Source organism: Pristiophorus japonicus, chromosome 10 (assembly GCF_044704955.1).
Source record: "Pristiophorus japonicus isolate sPriJap1 chromosome 10, sPriJap1.hap1, whole genome shotgun sequence".
Lineage (NCBI taxonomy): Eukaryota > Metazoa > Chordata > Chondrichthyes > Pristiophoridae > Pristiophorus > Pristiophorus japonicus.
Window position 1 is genome coordinate 23562700 of NC_091986.1, and position 17902 is coordinate 23580601.

A 17902-nucleotide genomic window follows, 5' to 3' on the forward strand; every position below is an offset into this window, starting at 1 on the left:
AGGCCGCCGTGAACCAATTTCTAAGTCAGTGATTGTTTTTTGAAGGGTATTGCAGCCAAATTCAATTCTGCCTTTACCCAATATTTGTGCAGACATTACTCAACTTTGGCTTTTCCATATTATTCCGCAGGAGCCACTCTCCTGAGGCTGTTGACTCCTTGTTGGTGCAGAGACCAAGGGCAAAAGCCACCACTGTTCCAATTCGCTGTTCTTCATGTGTACAGACAACGGCCTCGAAATTAGATGGCCTCACATGATAGAGATGGAGGTTTAGAGAGGGAGTCCTGGGTGATTCTTCCCCTTTCTAACCCAGGGGTTAACCTAGCTGAGATCAGCTGGTCCATTACAGACTAGGGCGCGGACCTGCGTCTTTTGTAGTCTTTATGGCACATTTCGAAACTGGATAGTGTAGTTTTCAACTGAGACATTGGCGAAGCTGATCATAGGATATAATCACACATTTAAAGTTTTAATTCTTGCCACAATAATCAAAAAGGTAACATTAAGAAATGAAAACAGAAAATGCTGGAAATACTCAGCGCTTATGGAGCGAGAAACAGAGTTAACGTTTCACGTCGATGACCTTTCATTAGAATATTAGTTTTAAATGAGAATGCCGGTTGATCGTGCAATACTTTAACTAGAAAATATATGTAAAGATAGTTATGAAATGGCTAATACATAAGAATATACAGGCCCATTGCGGCCCATCTCGTCAGGCCTAAAGTGTTAAAAAATTGGGCACTAATCTATCTCTCATAGCTCTCAATTGCTTGTCGATAATCTTTCTGTGTTGCTAATGAAGAATAAATCTTGTTCTGAAGCGCTCCTCCACGAAAGACCAACATTTCACGGAAACAGATTTGATGCCCACAGCCTTGGCTGAAGACCGGCAGGGTCATTCTCACCAGCAAGTCCAGGTATCGCACTTGAGTGCTTTATGGCTGATCTTTTTACGGGCCCATTGGAAACTGGCATTATTTTCATGTTTTTTTAAAGCAATCCCTGCTGAATTTTTCTGTTTGACAGTAAAACTTGGCAGGGACTGCTCTTATTAAAAAAAATGATGGCTCACAATTGCTCTGTAAATAAGACAACAGATGTCGCACTCAGTGATGGCTAGGGTATAGGTTCCATGAGAATCCCTTGCCTGTGGCCATGGAGCACGTTCACTGTGCATCTGCTGCTGTGAGACGGTGACCAGCTATGGGCAAAACTTTTAGAAGATAATCATTCTCGACAAGTATTGTGTCATGGTACGACAATAACACTGGCGACTACTTAACCGGGCATGTGAAGACATTATAAATGCTCCACCCTGCACACATTGGCATGTCATTTTATATTTAAATATTTCTAAGTTTAAAAACTCTTGAGGAATAAAAGGAAGAAGAAAGAAAGACTTGCATTTATATAGCGCTTTTCATTACCACCGGACGTCTCAAAGCGCTTTACAGCCAATGAAGTACTTTTGAAATGTAGTCACTGTTGTAATCTGGGAAATGTGGTAGTCAATTTATGCGCAGCAAGCTCCCACAAACAGCAATGTGATAATGACCAGATAATCTGTTTTTTTTTGTTATGTTGATTGAGGGATAAATATTGGCCAGGACACTATTAATAACTCCCCTGCTGTTCTTCAAAATAGTGTCATGGGATATTTTACGTCCACCTGAGAGGGCAGACAGGGCCTCGGTTTAACGTTTCATCCGAAAGACGGCACCTCTGACAATGCAGTACTCCTTCAGCAGTGCATTGACATGTCAGCATAGATTTATGTGCTCAAGTCCCTGGAATGGAATTTGAACACACAACCTTCTGACTCAGAGGTGAGGGTGTTACCCACTGAACCACAGCTGACAGAAATGTTAACTTATCTTGCAATTAACAGTGCACCTTTGGTCTCAGTTAATGTATGCTTGTGTTATTGTAAGAAAGCTAATTTAAAGAGAATCTTGATTTCCTCTTCAAGTATTCAAACATGTTTATATGCCTGAATCCCTGCCTTAGCTGTTCAACTTGATGGGTGTCATCCACATGCTTTTTTTGATGAGTTAGGCTGCCACTTTCAACTGTCACTTTCCGAGGCCATAGAAAAACTGCAGTCCCACACAAATTACTACTTCAAGATTCAAACCAGGTCCCTGTGAAAGTATTCCATCGCTTACAGTAAGAAATTAGAATCAAACCTCAGATATGACGTTTTGTTGGAATGCCACGCAGGCACCTCTAGATGGCACTGCAGCAGGAGGTTTTACTTGAACCTGGATTTAATTTATTGAAAAAAATGAAATAATTGGGGAGGAAATTGGTATGGCTTGTGCCCATTTTCCGGGCATAAAACAGGCACAAAGCATATCACTTTGGCAGTGGGATGGCCAGCTCCGTATCCACACAGGCATTGGAACCATTGCCAAATTTATGTGGTCCATTTTCTAGGTATCGTGGGCAGACATCTAACGTAGGTATTAGGCTTCTTGAAGCTAACGCCTGTTAAAGGACCCCTTTGACAAATTGGTCACCTCATGAGCAGCAGCCCGTGGCCGCCAACCAAATAAGTTTTGGAAATTTTAACTTGAGAAACACTTTTCTATGGAGCCATGAGGAGCAGGAGTGCACCTGCAAGTGCCCAGGAGTTGCGATCGCCCAGGCTCTCCATAGCCCACAAAGAGCGCTGTCAGCTCACCCTGATATAGATAAACCCAAGCACCAATCACGATGGATTCTCAGATGTCTTGTTTGGGCCCAGACTAATTTCTTCCCCATGAACGTCGATCATATCTTGTCTCTGCTTCCAAGTTCTCACTAGCCTCTTTCTATCTATGTGTACCTCTAAGTCAGCCATTATGACTAGTGATCCAAAATTCGGCTGCCTGTGTCCTAACTCGCACCAAGTCCCGCTCACCCATTCCCCCCTGTGCTCGCTGACATACATTGGCCCCCGGCTAAGTAACGCCTCGATTTCAAAATTCTCATCCTTGTTTTCAAATCCCTCCATGGCCTCGTCCCTCCCTATCTCTGTAATCTCCTCCAGCCCCACACCCCGCCGAGATTTCTGTGCTCCTCTAATTCTGCCCTCTTGAGCATCCTTGATTATAATCGCTCAACCATTGGTGATCATGCTTTCTGTTGCCTGTGCCTGAATATCTGGCATTCCCTGTCTAAACCTCTCTGCCTCTCTTTCCTCCTTTAAGACGCTCCTTAAAACCTACCTCTTTGACCAAGCTTTTGGTCGCCTGCCCTAATTTCTCCTTATATGGCTCGGTGTCAAATTTTCTTGTCTCATTATAGTCCTGTGAAGTGCCTTGGGATTTAAAAAAAAAATGTGTTCATGGGATGTGGGCATCGCTGGCAAGGCCAGCATTTATTGGCCATCCCTAATTGCCCTTGAACCGCTGCAGTCTGTGTGGTGTGTTTTTCGTAGCGGTTTGTTGCAACCAAGTGGCTTGCTGTGGGCCTGGACTCACATATAGGCCAGACTAGGTAAGGACGGAAGATTTCCTTCCCTAAAGGACATTAATGAACTGCATTAAAGGCGCTATATAAATACAAGTTGTTGTTGTTGTTGTCTGCGATTCACTCATTGTGCCTGCCTCTGAATTACCCAGTTAGTCTGCCACTTACTCCACCAATGTGTCTGTCTCTCATTTCGCTCACAAAATGGAATCAAGATTGCTAAAGTATACATCAGGCTGTGGGATGGTTCTGGTTTTGCTTCCTCCATACTCTAATATAATTCTCACCAGGCTTGTGCTCTGTGTTCTCATCACACCTACTGTACCACAACTCATTGGAGACCAGCAGCCTATTTGAAATGCAGCCTCCAATTATAATGGTGCTATCTTCTAATTGCTGTGTCATGTGTCAATGAGTGGTTCTAGTTTGGAAATAGAATCTGTAAGGTCTTGTTTTGACTTACATAGGAGTAGGTAGCAAATGATAGTTCAATCTATAGTGAGCAATTTTAAAAGATTATGGGCCCGAAATTGATGAAGGCCTCTGCCCACCCAATAACCGCCCAAAGGATCGCCAATGACCGCTGAGGAACCTGACGGTTCTTTGGGCGGGGTTTTCATCACTCAGGTCCCTCGAATGTCGGCGGGCGGCAAATGAGGGACTTACGCCGCCAATCTGGGGGGCAGCCAGCGGGAGCTCTCATTCTCAGCGGCAGAGGCGCTTGCCGCCCAAGTGCTGCCGAGGATCGAGTCGGGCCCACGGAGGGTCGAAGACCTGAAAATAAAAATCCTTCGCAAAAAATAAAAAAACTATCAGAAGACCTTCAGGGATCCCCATCAAGGTAAGTCACTGTGGAATAAACAAATCACAAATGTTCACGAAGCTTTTTTCCATGATCTTCCGAATTACTGTCGGGGCAGACCAGCCTCCAGCCAGCGGTCCACCCCCGTTCTGCCGCTGACTCCCGCCGACTCCCGCCCGCAGGAATATTGCATCTCGGCAGGCGGGAGTGTACTTATGCTACTCGGCCCTCTGCTGACGTCGGCGGGTGCTTCCCGGCGGCTCTCCCCTCCCGCCCACTTCAGGTCACGTCGAAAGTGGCATTGGGCAGATGTCGCAGAGGAATGTCGGCGGCAGTGGGCGGTAAGTTCACCAATTTCGGGCCCTAACTCTATTTGGTCCAATATGGAGAGTTTGCATCTGGATGTCAGAATAAGAATATTGAATCATAGACAGAATCATAGAAATTTTCAGCATGGAAAGAGGCCATTTTGGCCCATTGTGTCTATGCCGGCTCACAAAGTTCTATCCAGCCTAATCCCACTTTCCAGCTCTTGTTCCATAGTCTTGTAGGTTACGACACATCCAAGTACTTTTTAAATGTGGTGAAGGTCTCTGCCTCAACCATCCTATCAGGCAGTGAGTTCCAGACCCTCACCACCCTCTGGGTGAAAACATTTCCCCTCAAATCTCCTCCAAACCTCTTATCAATTACTTAAAATCTATGCCCCCTGGTTGTTAACCCCTCTGCTAAGGGAAATAGGTCCTTCTTATCCACTCTATCTAGGCCCCTCATAATGTTATACACCTCAATAAGGTCTCCCCTGAGCCGCCTCTGTTCCAAAGAAAATCAACCCAGCTTATCCAATCTTTCCTCAAAGCTAAAATTCTCCAGTCCAGGCAACATCCTCGTAAATCTCCTTTGTACCCTCTCTAGTTCAATCACATCTTTCCTGTAATGTGGTGACCAGAACTGCATGCAGTACTCTAGCTGTGGCCTAACTAGTGTTTTATACAGTTCAAGCATAACCTCCCTGCTCTTGTATTCTATGCCTTGCTAATAAAGGCAAGAATTCCGTAAGCCTTCTTAACCACCTTAGCTACCTGGCTTGCTACCTTCTGGGATCTGTGTACATGCACTCCAAGGTCATTTTGTTCCTCTACACTTGTCAGTGTCCTACCATTTAATGTGTATTCCTTTGCCTTGTTAGCCCTCCCCAAATACATTACCTCACACTTCTCCAGATTAAATTCCATTTGCCACTGTTCTGCCCACCTGACCAGTTCATTGATATCTTCCCGCAGTCCACAGCTTTCTTCTTCATTATCAACCACACGGCCGATTTTTGTATCATCTGCAAACTTCTTAATCATACCCCCATCATTCACGTCTAAATCATTGACATATATCACAAAAAGCAAGAGACCTAGTACTGAACCCTTCGATCATGTACCGTCCCGGTCTCCTTTATAATCTTTAACTGTTTCTTTACTTCCATCATGGCTCAAGCTGCAGATACATGGCAGCAATTTTAAGGTGTAGCAGCTGGGATTATAAGCACTTTGTAATAGTTGCTGGGCAGAGATATAACGGCCGGAATTTTAAGCTTTTGACCCTTGACCCACTCCCCCCCCAACCCCCCCCCCCCCCCCGGAGCAGGTTGGGGAGGTGGGAGGCGCCCATAGAGCGCAACCCAAGTTTTAACTCCACGACATTTGTGTGATGTTATGGACAGGTTCCGCACCCAGAGGTCAGTCTGATTGACAGGCTGGCTTCCAGTCTGGCGGGATACACAGGACAAGAAGCTGCAAGTACTGATAGGTGCGAGCCCCAACCCCTGTGGCGGGGGGGGGAGGGGGGGGGTGGGGTTTGATCTCCAATCCCATGGGAGGGTGGGGGGGGGGGGCGGGGCTCTGATCCCTGACCCCGGGTGGTCTGATCCTCAATCCCAGGGAGTGGGGGGAGAGATTTGTATGCGGGGAGGTCTGATAGTGGGTGACCTTGGGAGCCGGGAGGAAGCACTCACGCTCCTCCCACCTGAGTTTGTCCTCGTCTCGCTGCAGCTTCTGGGAATAATGAGCTCTGGGATCCCCGGCTGGCCATAATTAAACCTTCACAGCAGGTTAAATCCGAGCCTCATTATAATAGTTAACCCTGGGAGTGGGTTGACTGCTTGCCCTCTGTCCCCCGCCTCCATTAAACCCAGTAATGGGTGAGTTGGAGATGGATTGGGGGCAGGATTGAGCTTTTTATCACTTCAACCTCCCACCCGACCCTAAACCACTCATTTTTGGGGGGGGGGTTAAAATTTCACCCAATATTTCCATAAGTAAATAGAATTATCTCTCGGAATTTCACAGTGAACTAGGGTTGGGTTTCACATTTTTACAGATTTAACCCCCTACCCCTGCCCCGTTCTCGCCCGTCATGGCTGTGGGGTTTAAAATGACCCCAGTATGTCTTTATGAAGCACTTTGGTACATTTTGCTATGTTAAAGGCACAATATCTATGCGAATTGGTTTTGTTTCCTGGCATAAAAGTAGAACCGAGCTCTAACAAATTAACTGGTGTTCAATCACGTTGCACTTAAAATTCATTAAAGGTATTTGCTGTGTCTTTGGAGAAAAAATAACAAAGCTTTACGGTGTGATTTATGTAAGAAAACAGAATATTTTCTCCCACTGCTGTAATGTTTGAGTGCAAAAAAATAAGAGCTGGCAAACTGAGCAAAGATGTGTGTGACAGTAGATTTAGGGCAAATGTTCAATGGTCTAAAAATATTGTGGGTAAAGTGTGAGATGTTTGAGTTGTAAGGTCTGAAAAAGTTGTAACAATGCAATATTTATAAAACTAAGGCTTTTAAAAAAAAATCATCAGAGGTTAGATTTTCAAGAAAAAGCTTAAGGTTTCTGACTAGACTGCTCATCACATTTACTAACTTAAAGCTTATGGCTTGATATATCGCTGTCATGACAGGATGCCAGTGTGAGCTTCTCCAGTTGCCATTTTTAAATCATGCTTCTTAAAACAGTTATCTCATGCATTTTTAATTAGTCCTTCTGTGTGTGTTTATACTGAAGCACACCAGGACTGATGAATGAAGCAGTTTTCGACTTGTGCTGAGAGAAAGGATTAAATATTCCCACATTCGGTACAGCATAGCTTAAATGCAACGTTTCGAATGTGCTCAGTCCCAACTTCATAGGACATCCTCTGTGTAGCATCAGGGATTCATTTTTTTAGATTTCCCAGAGATCCTCAGCCTCTTGTAGACAAAGTCATCGAATTGGCATCAATTGCGCTGAATTGGTGGTCACTTTTGGTCTCTGGACTCGAGGAAACCGATTGAATCTGCTCAAATTCACTTAATTCATGGTCATTTTCAGCTATCGGAGAGAAAATGGCCCATGAGAATATGTGGAGTCTGGGGGCAGGGCCCCGAATTGATATGGGGCTAAAGGGGCACCCGTGCCACTAGTTGTGTTTTCGGGCACCTACCTTGCCCTGTCGGCCAGAAAGTCTGGTACAACTTGCCTCTTCTTGGGTGGGGCTATCAGTCAACATCGCCCAGCCACCCACCATCCTCACCCCAGAAAATAATTGCCATGCCCACAGCCGAAGCTACATATATAAAATTAATTGTGCCTACTGACCTGGGAAAAACCTTACCTAATGGTCCCACTTCTGCCTTGCATCAAAGGGGAAAGGGCCGAGGGCTGGTTCTCCGTACTCTGGGATTTCCTGCAATCTCAACCTCTCATGGATCTGGCCTAAGATTGTCGAAATGGTGGAAGATTGTAAATTATATTTTTTTTGTAACTGGAGCCTCCTTACTATTTGAGGCAAACCTCTGTGATTGCTGTGCGTTTGGATTTCCCCATCATTTGAGACAGGCACAAAAGCCTGAGATATACCCCTCGTGGCAGGGCCACCCTCCTGCCTCCATGAAAAATACATGCTCTCTCACTGACCTGGCATACTCCGGCTGGTGGTTATAAGCCTGATCTAAGTGCAGGTATCCTGGCCTGTGAAAATTCAGGCCCAACTTGTATCAATATATTTTCATTTCAGAAGCTTTGTAACAAATTTCATGAATGGAATTTTGAAAATATTATGGTAAGTTGGAACCTTGATGACTGTAATGAGTGTGTCTACAGGAGCTAAGTTGCATCATTAAGAAAAATGGTGTTTCTCTGAAATGTGACAGTTAGTTATGTTCATACAGTATGTTGTTTTAGTTCTTTTACAATCCACTCTCTTATTTTGTTACTGCTCATGTTAAGTGCTTCAACTTTTGTGCTGGAGTGTAGACTGCTTGACCCTCTTACGACCTCCGCCTCGAACTTCCTCTGTCCTGATCCTGCCACGGTTGCCCTTCCCGCCTGATCGGCCTTCTCCCCGGCCCACGATGGCCCCACCCCTCTCCTCCCGGTCACCCTCCTCTCCTGGGCTCCCCCTCTGCCGATTAGGTCCGAGGCCAATTAACGGGTGGGCCTCGAGCTTACCCGTTCCAAAGCATGGATCGTTTCTTGGCCAGAGACTTTCTCAATCCCCCAGCACCTCATTGTTAACTATATGATCACTATCTCTGAGAAAGCAATATCAGGAGACAATTTGACATTATTGCTATACTGACAAGCTGTAAATTCCAAATAAAAATTTATAATGGAGAGATTTGTCTGATCTGAAAAGGACAGCTTCCTGATATATCACATAAGACAACACCCAGGTTAAAAAGAGGATCAAAGGTGAGATAAATCAAGAGGTAGCAATTAGGTGATATAAACTTTGACCTCAATGCAAAGTAAATTTGGGCGTGGTGTATATGGGCGGCTTATTCGATATCACCCATTATACACCAATGTCCAAAGTTAAAATGACCCCCATGTAGATTATAAGAAAATAGAAAGTCTAAGGGAAATAAAGAGTTCCACGGTTTTGAGATCCTGTGAAAGAATGAGTTAGAAGACCACCCAATTAATCTTCAGTTCAACACAATAAGAAAGCAGAGAGTACTGGATAATTATAGCTGGCTGACTAGAAAATGATGGTATCAATAAAATCTGAAGTGGATGTGCAAATGAAAGATTTATATAAAAAGGTAGGGCCCAACGTTTTGCAGAGTTGTGCGAGAGGTTAGATGTGTGGCTCTGGAATTGATTACTGTTGGTCCTTACCTTCTTGGGACCCACAATAGAGCCCAAACCCGCTCAGTAGGAATGGGCTCCACTGGGAACAACAAGAACGAGTTGGGAGGGATTCATGGGCTAGCTAGGAATGGCCCCAGACACTTCCCCAAACATCTGCTGAGAAGTAGAAGTGTGTGCACAAGACATACCCATCTCCCCCATCGCCCGGTATCTGGATTTCTGACTTCAAACTAAAGGGGCAGGAGCTCTGAGGATCATGGATCCATCCCAAAATGTGGCCCCCATCACTAGCATCCTGCCCTCCATGGCAAGTAGGCCTTAATACAGCCTCATTTCTTAATGGCTTGATGAAATTCTATTTAGAACACAAAAAGTTTCAAAATAATGCATTGGGCCAAATCTTGCATCTCATGTCCTGCGCCATAAGTTAGACTTTTTCTTGCACTCTTCAGCTCGAATGTTTTGCACCACAAGATGCTGGAAGTGTCAGCTGACAATGGTGTGGTGACACCAACAGGACAACTAGGACTTCAGCAAAAGAAAGGACCAATTGTCTATCTCCTTAACCAATGAGATTTAAGTATTGAGAAATAAACAGAGAAAGAACCAAGAGGGAGGGTGCATTAGAGTGGGTGAATTCAATGTCAAATCAGGTACAGAAAGGGAAATAACGAAACAGAGAAAAGATTGGATTAAGATAGAGAAAAAGCGTCAGACAAGAATGAAATTCAACAGTTTAAATTGTTCACTTTCTGGGCCGGAGGGCTTGACTGACATTGCATTAACAATTATTATGTCACTAAAATGGTAATTGCGTTATTAAAGGTGGATGCAGAGAGGATGTTTCCACTGATAGGGGAGACTAGAACAAGGGGGCATAATCTTAGAATAAGGGACCGCTCATTTAAAACTGAGATGAGGAGGAATTTCTTCTCTCAGAGGGTTGTAAATCTGTAGAATTCGCTGCCTCAGAGAGCTGTGGAAGCTGGGACATTGAATTTAAGACAGGGATAGATAGTTTCTTAACCGATAAAGGAATAAGGAGTTATGGGGAGGGCAAGGAAGTGGAGCTGAGTCCATGATCGGATCAGCCAAGTTCTTATTAAATGGTGGAGCAGGCTCGAGGGGCCTTATGGCCTTCTCCTGCTCCTATTTCTTATGTTCTTACATTCTAATTATGAACCCTAACTTTTTGCGGCAAATATACTGGGCATTTAATGTTCAACTCTACCAAGTTCTTAAAAATAATGGAGAGGTTAGGGGTGAGATGCCGTCTGGGCGAAGCTGATGGCAGAGTGGCGTACATCGTTCTGGAGATTCACGGCGTATCACTTGCCGGCCAATTTTCACATAAATAATGGCGTACATTGTTAACAGACCATTATTTTTCCAGCAAGATTTGGCCCAATATATTTTCATCTGTTATAGGTGCAACTCTGTTGTTTATCTAGTTTAACAAAGTCATGCTTGATTTTATTTATCCTGGTCAGCCAAGATATCATACATATTTTTGAAATGAAAATGATGCACCAAGAGACTGATCAGAGGCTTATAGCATTGTTAATGCAAGACAATATTCTTCCTTTCACACAGCTGAGAGTATAACAAATTGCCCATCCTTCTAAGCCTTTAAGTAAATTGCTCAGGAAGTAGCTGCCTGGATTCCTTGCAGGGGGCAGTAAATGCCTGACACAGACACCTCCAGTAGCTTTACTGATAAAAGGGAGGGGGTAACCCAGCTGAGAGATGACCTTTTAAACTTCTTCTAATTCAATTTGTAAAATATTTCATTCACTCTGAAGTATTGCACTATCACCCCCTCCTGAGATTTATTTTTATAACAAAACAGACTTGCATTTGAAGTGGAATATTTTTATAAAAATGCTCCCATTTATTATTTATGAGCCTATCACACTCAAGTATGGAAATTGATTGTTTCTTTACTCTATTATGTTCCACACATTTGCCAATATTTGATGAAGTGCTGCATGTTTCTAATTAATGGCTTTAAGGCGCCAGGGCCCTGAGATTTCTCGGGATACAATCCCGGCAGTTACGCCGGTGCCTGTCAGTGCTGACCCTGCTGGGATTAGCATGAGGACCCTGCATCTGTGTTAGACAGGTGGGCACAAATAGCACTTCTGGTGCATCTTCAGTGCTTGCCTGCCAGAAATTGCAGTGCACATCCACTCATTGCGGGGAGGGATTTGCCCAGATTCTTCCCTCGCCCCCCCTCCACCCTCCTCCACCGACCGTGGCCATTATATCTTCGCCCCTCTGAAGAAAGGGACTGACTTCAAACATTTAAATTAATTTATATGGTCTTAAGGGGGTCAAAACTGCTTAGTTGACTTGGAACCCTGCCAGCTCCCCGCACCCCTCCCCCCCTTCCCCACCACTAGGGCCCAAATCCATTCTTGTGGAGGCATATATGGTTCCATTCACATTCACTTTATGAATCAGCTGCTCCTACAACACTGGCCCCAACTGAAGAACGGGGCTGGGAATTCCTGCCTTATGAAGGCCCGACACATTGCCCAGTGGCCCGTCATTTGCCTTGTAAGGGGCAGACAGAGTCAGCTATGCCTCAGTGGGTAGCACCCTCTCCTCTGAGTCAGAAGGTTGTGGGTTCAAGTCCCACTTCAGAAACTTGAGCACAGAAAAAGTCTAGGCAGACACATCAATACAGTGCTGAGGGAGTGCTGCACTGTTGGAGGTGCCATCTTTCAGATGAGACGTTAAATCGAGGTGCTCCCTCAGGTGGATGTAAAAGGTCCCATGGCACTATTTCAAAGAAGAGCAGGGGAGTTATCCCCAGTGTCCTGGCCAACAATTATCCCTCAATCAACATAACAAAAACAGATTATCTGGTCATTATCACATTGCTGTTTGTGAGACCTTGCTTGTGCGCAAATTGGCTGCCACATTTCCCACCCATCATAGGCAGGCCCTCGGGATCGAGGAAGACTTGTTTCCACTCTTAGCATGAGTTCTTAGGTGGCTGTACAGTCCAATACGAGAAGCACAGTTTCTGTCACAGGTGGGACAGATAGTCGTTGAGGGAAAGGGTGGGCAGGGAGCCTGGTTTTGCGCATGCTCCTTCCGCTGCCTGCGCTTGATTTCTGCATGCTCTCGGTGACGATACTCGAGGAGCTCAGCGCCCTCCCGAATGTACTTCCTCCACTTAGGGCGGTCAATGGCTAAGAACTCCCAGGTGTCAGTGGGGATGTCGCACTTTATCAGGGAGGCTTTGAGAGTGTCCTTGTAACGTTTCCTCTGCCCACCTTTGGCTCATTTGCTGTGGATGAGTTCCGAGTAGAGCGCTTGCTTTGGGAGTCTTGTGTCTGGCATGCCAGCTATGTGGCCTGCCCAGCGGAGATGATCAAATGTAGTCAGTGCTTCAATGCTGGGGATGTTGGCCTGGACAAGGACGCTAATGTTTGTCCCCATTACATCAGTGACTACACTCCAAAAAGTACTTCATTGGCTATAAAGTGTTTTGGGACGTCCGTTGGCCATGAAAGGTGCTATATAAATGCAAGTTCTTTCTTTCAGACAGAATTTCTGACCCTTATAAGGCAGTGAGGAAACAACCTGAGGGTTCTGCCAGTCTCCCACTGGAGTCCTGATGGGAGACTAGTGGAATCACCACCCTGTGATAATATGGTGCTTTCATATGGTGTGTATTCATTCTGATTTGTCTGTGATATTATGTTGGCAGAGCTCAGCAGCAACACTTAATAACAAGCTCATTTTTCTTTTTAACATAAGTATCTTTTTGTATCACTCCTGCAGTTCCTCTGCATTGTTTTTATGTGTACAAAATTTAAAAATTAAATTGACATTGTAATATATTAAATTGGAAATAACTTTAAATTGTTTTCTGAGACTGTTTTCTGTGAGAGGATGTACAATTGATCTAATTGAGGGGGTTTGGTCTACATTTTGTTTAGGCCTTTAACTAGAAATAGTCCTCAGCAAGTCCAGGTTTGTGGAGCAAACACCTCTCGAGTATGATATGATATAGTATGTATGGCTGCCACTTCGAGAGGAGCTGCAATGATTAATCCTACTGCCTGAACTATCACAATAAGCTTCGCTTTTCAAACGCAAACTGAGTGTGTATTGTTTCAGAATGAGCATCTCCTGGTTATAGCAGATGAATATAGTCAATTCGGAACATGCTATCTGTGTTGCTCAACAAATGTTGTTATGTATTAATGCTTGGGGGTCACCAGACACCAGAGGGCACCAAGGTCGGAGGTCATCGGGCTGTATGCATGTGGCATGTGTGCTTGGTCACCTGTATATAAGCTGGGTTTCTTTGTCACACTGGCACACTTGGCTGGAATAAAGATGGATCAGGTTGCACCTGAGTGAGTTTACAGTAACCAGTCTCTTGAGTCATTACAATTGGCGACGAGGTAATTTAAGAGCCTTCGCTTGAACAATGGGCACTGTTGGAATCCTGGAGAGATTCGTGGAGGGCGAGGATTGGGCGGATTTTGTCGACCGCCTAGATCATTATTTTGTGACCAACGGCATGGAGGCAGAGGCCTACGCAGTTAACTGCAGGGCAGTTCTCCTCGCCGTTTGTGGTCCAAAAATTTACGGCCTCATGAAGAATCTTCTCTTGCCTGTACATCTGGTGGAAAAAGGGTACGAGGAATTGTGTACGTTTGTGGGTAACCATCTGAAGCCACAAGAGGGCATCATCATATCACACTACCATTTCTACACGCATGTTCGTGCTGAGATGTGTTGGGATTTGTCGGCAACTTGCGACATCTTGCTGAGCCGTGTAAGTTCAGGAACATGCTGGAAGACATGCTGCGTGATGTCTTCATGATAGGCATCAGCCATGATGCAATCCTCAGGAAGATGTTGGCTGCAGAGATGCTGGATTTCAAAAAGGCCATCGCGACTGCCCAGACATGCATGATGATAATACTCATGCAATGGGTGTTCGAAAGTGGGGCATCTTCACAGGATGTGTACACAACGGAGCAAGTGTGGTGTGGCTCACTACGTGGTGGATGAGGACCAGTTCAGTGATGACCCAGATATGCAACCTGAGGAGGAAGTGAATGGATTGTATTTGTTCCTGAGCAAGAGCCAGCCGATAGTCATTAATGTGAAGCTGAATGGCGTGCCTGTATCAATGGAGCTGGACACGGGTATGAGCCAGTCGATAATGAACCAAAGGACATTCGACAAGCTGTGGGACACGAAGGCTGCAAAACCGAAGCTGAGTTCAGTCAATGCCAGGTTGCGTACTTACACTAAGAAACTCATATCGGTGCTCGGCAGTGCAGCAATTGAGGTGTCACATGACGGTGTGGTTCACGAGTTACCATTATGGATCATCCCAGGTAATGGTCCAATGCTGTTCAGCAGGAATTGGCTCGAGAAAATCAAGCTGAACTGGAATGATGTCAAGATATTGTCCTCAGTGGATAATACTTCGTGTGTTCAAGTATTGAAAACGTTTCCTTCTTTGTTTGAACCGGGCATTGGTAATTTTACGGGAGCCAAGATGCAGATTCACCTGGACTCTAATGCAAAGCCTGTCTATCACAAAGCTTGATCTGTTCCGTACATGATGAGGGAGAAGGTTGAAATTGAGCTTGACAGATTTCAGCATGAAGGGATCATATCACCGGTCGAGTTTAACGAGTGAGCTAGTCCCATTGTTCCTGTGTTGAAGAGTGATGGCACTGTCAGGATTTGTGGAGACTGCAAGTTTACGATTAACCGATTTTTGAAACAGGATCAATATCCATTACCGAGGGCTGATGACCTGTTCGCCATGCTAGCTGGTGGAAAGTCGTTCACTAAACTAGATCTGACGTCAGCCTATATGACACAGGAGCTTGTCGGCACTTCGAAGAAACTCACCTGCATCAACACCCATAAAGGACTGTTTGTCTATAACTGGCGTCCTTTTGGAATTCGTTTGGCTGCAGCCATATTTCAGAGAAAGATGGAGAGTCTACTGAAGTCCGTTCCTAGAACTGTCGTGTTTCAAGATGTCATTCTGGTCACAAGTCGCGACACTGCTGAACATCTGAACAATCTTGAAGAAGTCCTACAGCTTCTGGACAAAGTGAGACTCAGGCTGAAACGCTCGAAGTGTGTATTCATGTTACTTGAAGTCGAATTCCTCGGGAGGAAGATTACTGCTGATGGCATCAGGTCCACTGATTCGAAAACCGAGGCCATCAAAAATGCACCCAGGCCTCAGAATGTGACAGAGCTGCATTCGTTCCTTGGGCTACTCAACTACTTCGGTAATTTCTTACCCAGATTGAGCAATTTACTAGAGCCATTGCATGTGTTTTTAAGAAAAGGCGACAACTGGGTCTGGGGTGCGTCTCAAGATAGAGCCTTTGAGAAAGCCAAGAATCTGCTATGTTCAAACAAGTTGCTTGTTCATTATGATCTGTGTAAGCATCTTGTATTGGCCTGTGATGCTTCATCATATGGGGTTGGCTGCGTACTCCAACAAGCAAATAAATCGGGTAAGCTACAACCCTATTGCGTATGCTTCAAGAAGTCTGTCTAAATCGGAAAGAGCTTACAGTATGGTCGAGAAAGAAGCTTTGGCCTGTTTGAATGGGGTAAAAAAAATGCACCAGTATCTGTTTCGTCTTCGTTTTGACCTAGAAACGGATCACAAGCCACTCATTTCATTATTTGCAGAGAACAAAGGTATTCATACCAATGCATCATCCCGCATTCAAAGGTGGGCGCTGACATTGTCTGCCTATGATTACTTCATCCATCATAGACCTGGTACTGAGAATTGTGCCGATGCACTGAGTTGTCTGCCCTTGCCCACAACTGAGATGGAGTGAAGGAACCCCTGTCATTGCTCAACAAGTTAGGATTTGGACCAGCCATGACCCTATTTTATCGGTTGTGAAATGGTGTGCACTCAGTGATGATTAGTCTGCCATACCTATGGAGATGCTTGAGGAGACCAAACCTTACAACAGTCTCAAGGATGAGCTGTCCATTCAGTCAGACTGTTTGCTGTGGGGTAGATGTGTAATCATGCCTAAGAAAGGTAGCGAAAAATTTGTACTTGAACTTCATAGCACTCATCCTGGTATTGTCATGATGAAGTCCATTGCTAGGTCTCATGTATGGTGGCCTGAAATTGACTCTGATCTGGAATCATGCATGCATCAGTGCAATACTTGCATGCAGCTAAGTAAAGTACCAGCGGAGTCTCCACTGAGTTTTTGGTTGTGGCCATCCAAACCATGGTCGAGGATCCACATTGATTTTGCAGGCCCATTCCTAGGAAAGATGTTTTTTGTCATAGTAGATGCATATTCTAAGTGAATAGAGTGTGTTATTATGTCATCCAGCTACCATTGAGAGCCGTCGTATCATGTTTGCTACTCATGGTTTGCCTGACATTGTTGTGAACGACAATGGATCTTGCTTCACAAGTCTTGAGTTCCAGGAGTTCATGAAACTCAATGGCATCAGACATGTGAGATCAGCTCCATTCAAGCTTGCTTCTAATGGTCAAGCAGAGCGTGCCATTCAAACGATGAAGCAAAGTATGAAACGTGTAATTCAGGGCTCACTGCAGAGACGGTTGTCATGTATATTGCTCAGTTGCAGGTCAAGACCTCATACCGCTTACTGGGGTTCCTCCTGCTGAACTGCAGATGAAGAGAAATCTCAAGACCAGGATTTCTCTTGTTCATTCTGATTTGAATGATCGTGTTGAAAACAGACTTCAAAGTCAGCAATATTGTCATGATCGTGTTGCCGTGTCATGTGACATCTCGGTCAACGATCCGGTTTATGTACTGAACTATGGTCAAGATCCAAAGTGGATCGCCGGCACTGTTACAGCCAAGGAGGGGAACAGTGTGTTTATTGTCATGCTCAAGAATGGGCAAACACGCAGGAAACACCTTGACCAGGTTAAACTGCGGCACACGGATGAACTGGAACCGAGTGAGGAAGATGCAGCCAGTGACCAACTGACCATTATTCACTCATCAGAGGACTCTGCTGACATTACTGACTCTGAACCTTCAGTCTCTAATGTGGTCATGACCACTCCCATCAGATCGGCTACTCAGCCCTCAGCCTCAACGGACTCAGAACGCTCGCCCAGAGCCAAAGTTGAACTGAGACGATCAACTCGTGAGAGGAAAGCCCCAGACCGTCTTAATTTATAAAAAGACTGTTGTTAAGATTTTAAAAGGGGGATGTTGTTATGTATTAATACTTGGGGGTCACCAGACACCAGAGGGCGCCGTGGTGGGAGGTCATCGGGCTGTACGCATGTGGCATGTGTGCTTGGTCACCTGTATATAAGCTGGGTGTCTTTGTCACACTGGCATACTTGGGCTGGAATAAAGATGGATCAGGTTGCACCTGAGTGAGTTTACAGTAACCAGATTCTTGAGCCATTACCTGTTACAAGTTGCAAAGCCCATTCAAATAATAAGAAATAAAGAAAGATTTGCATTTATATAGCGCTTT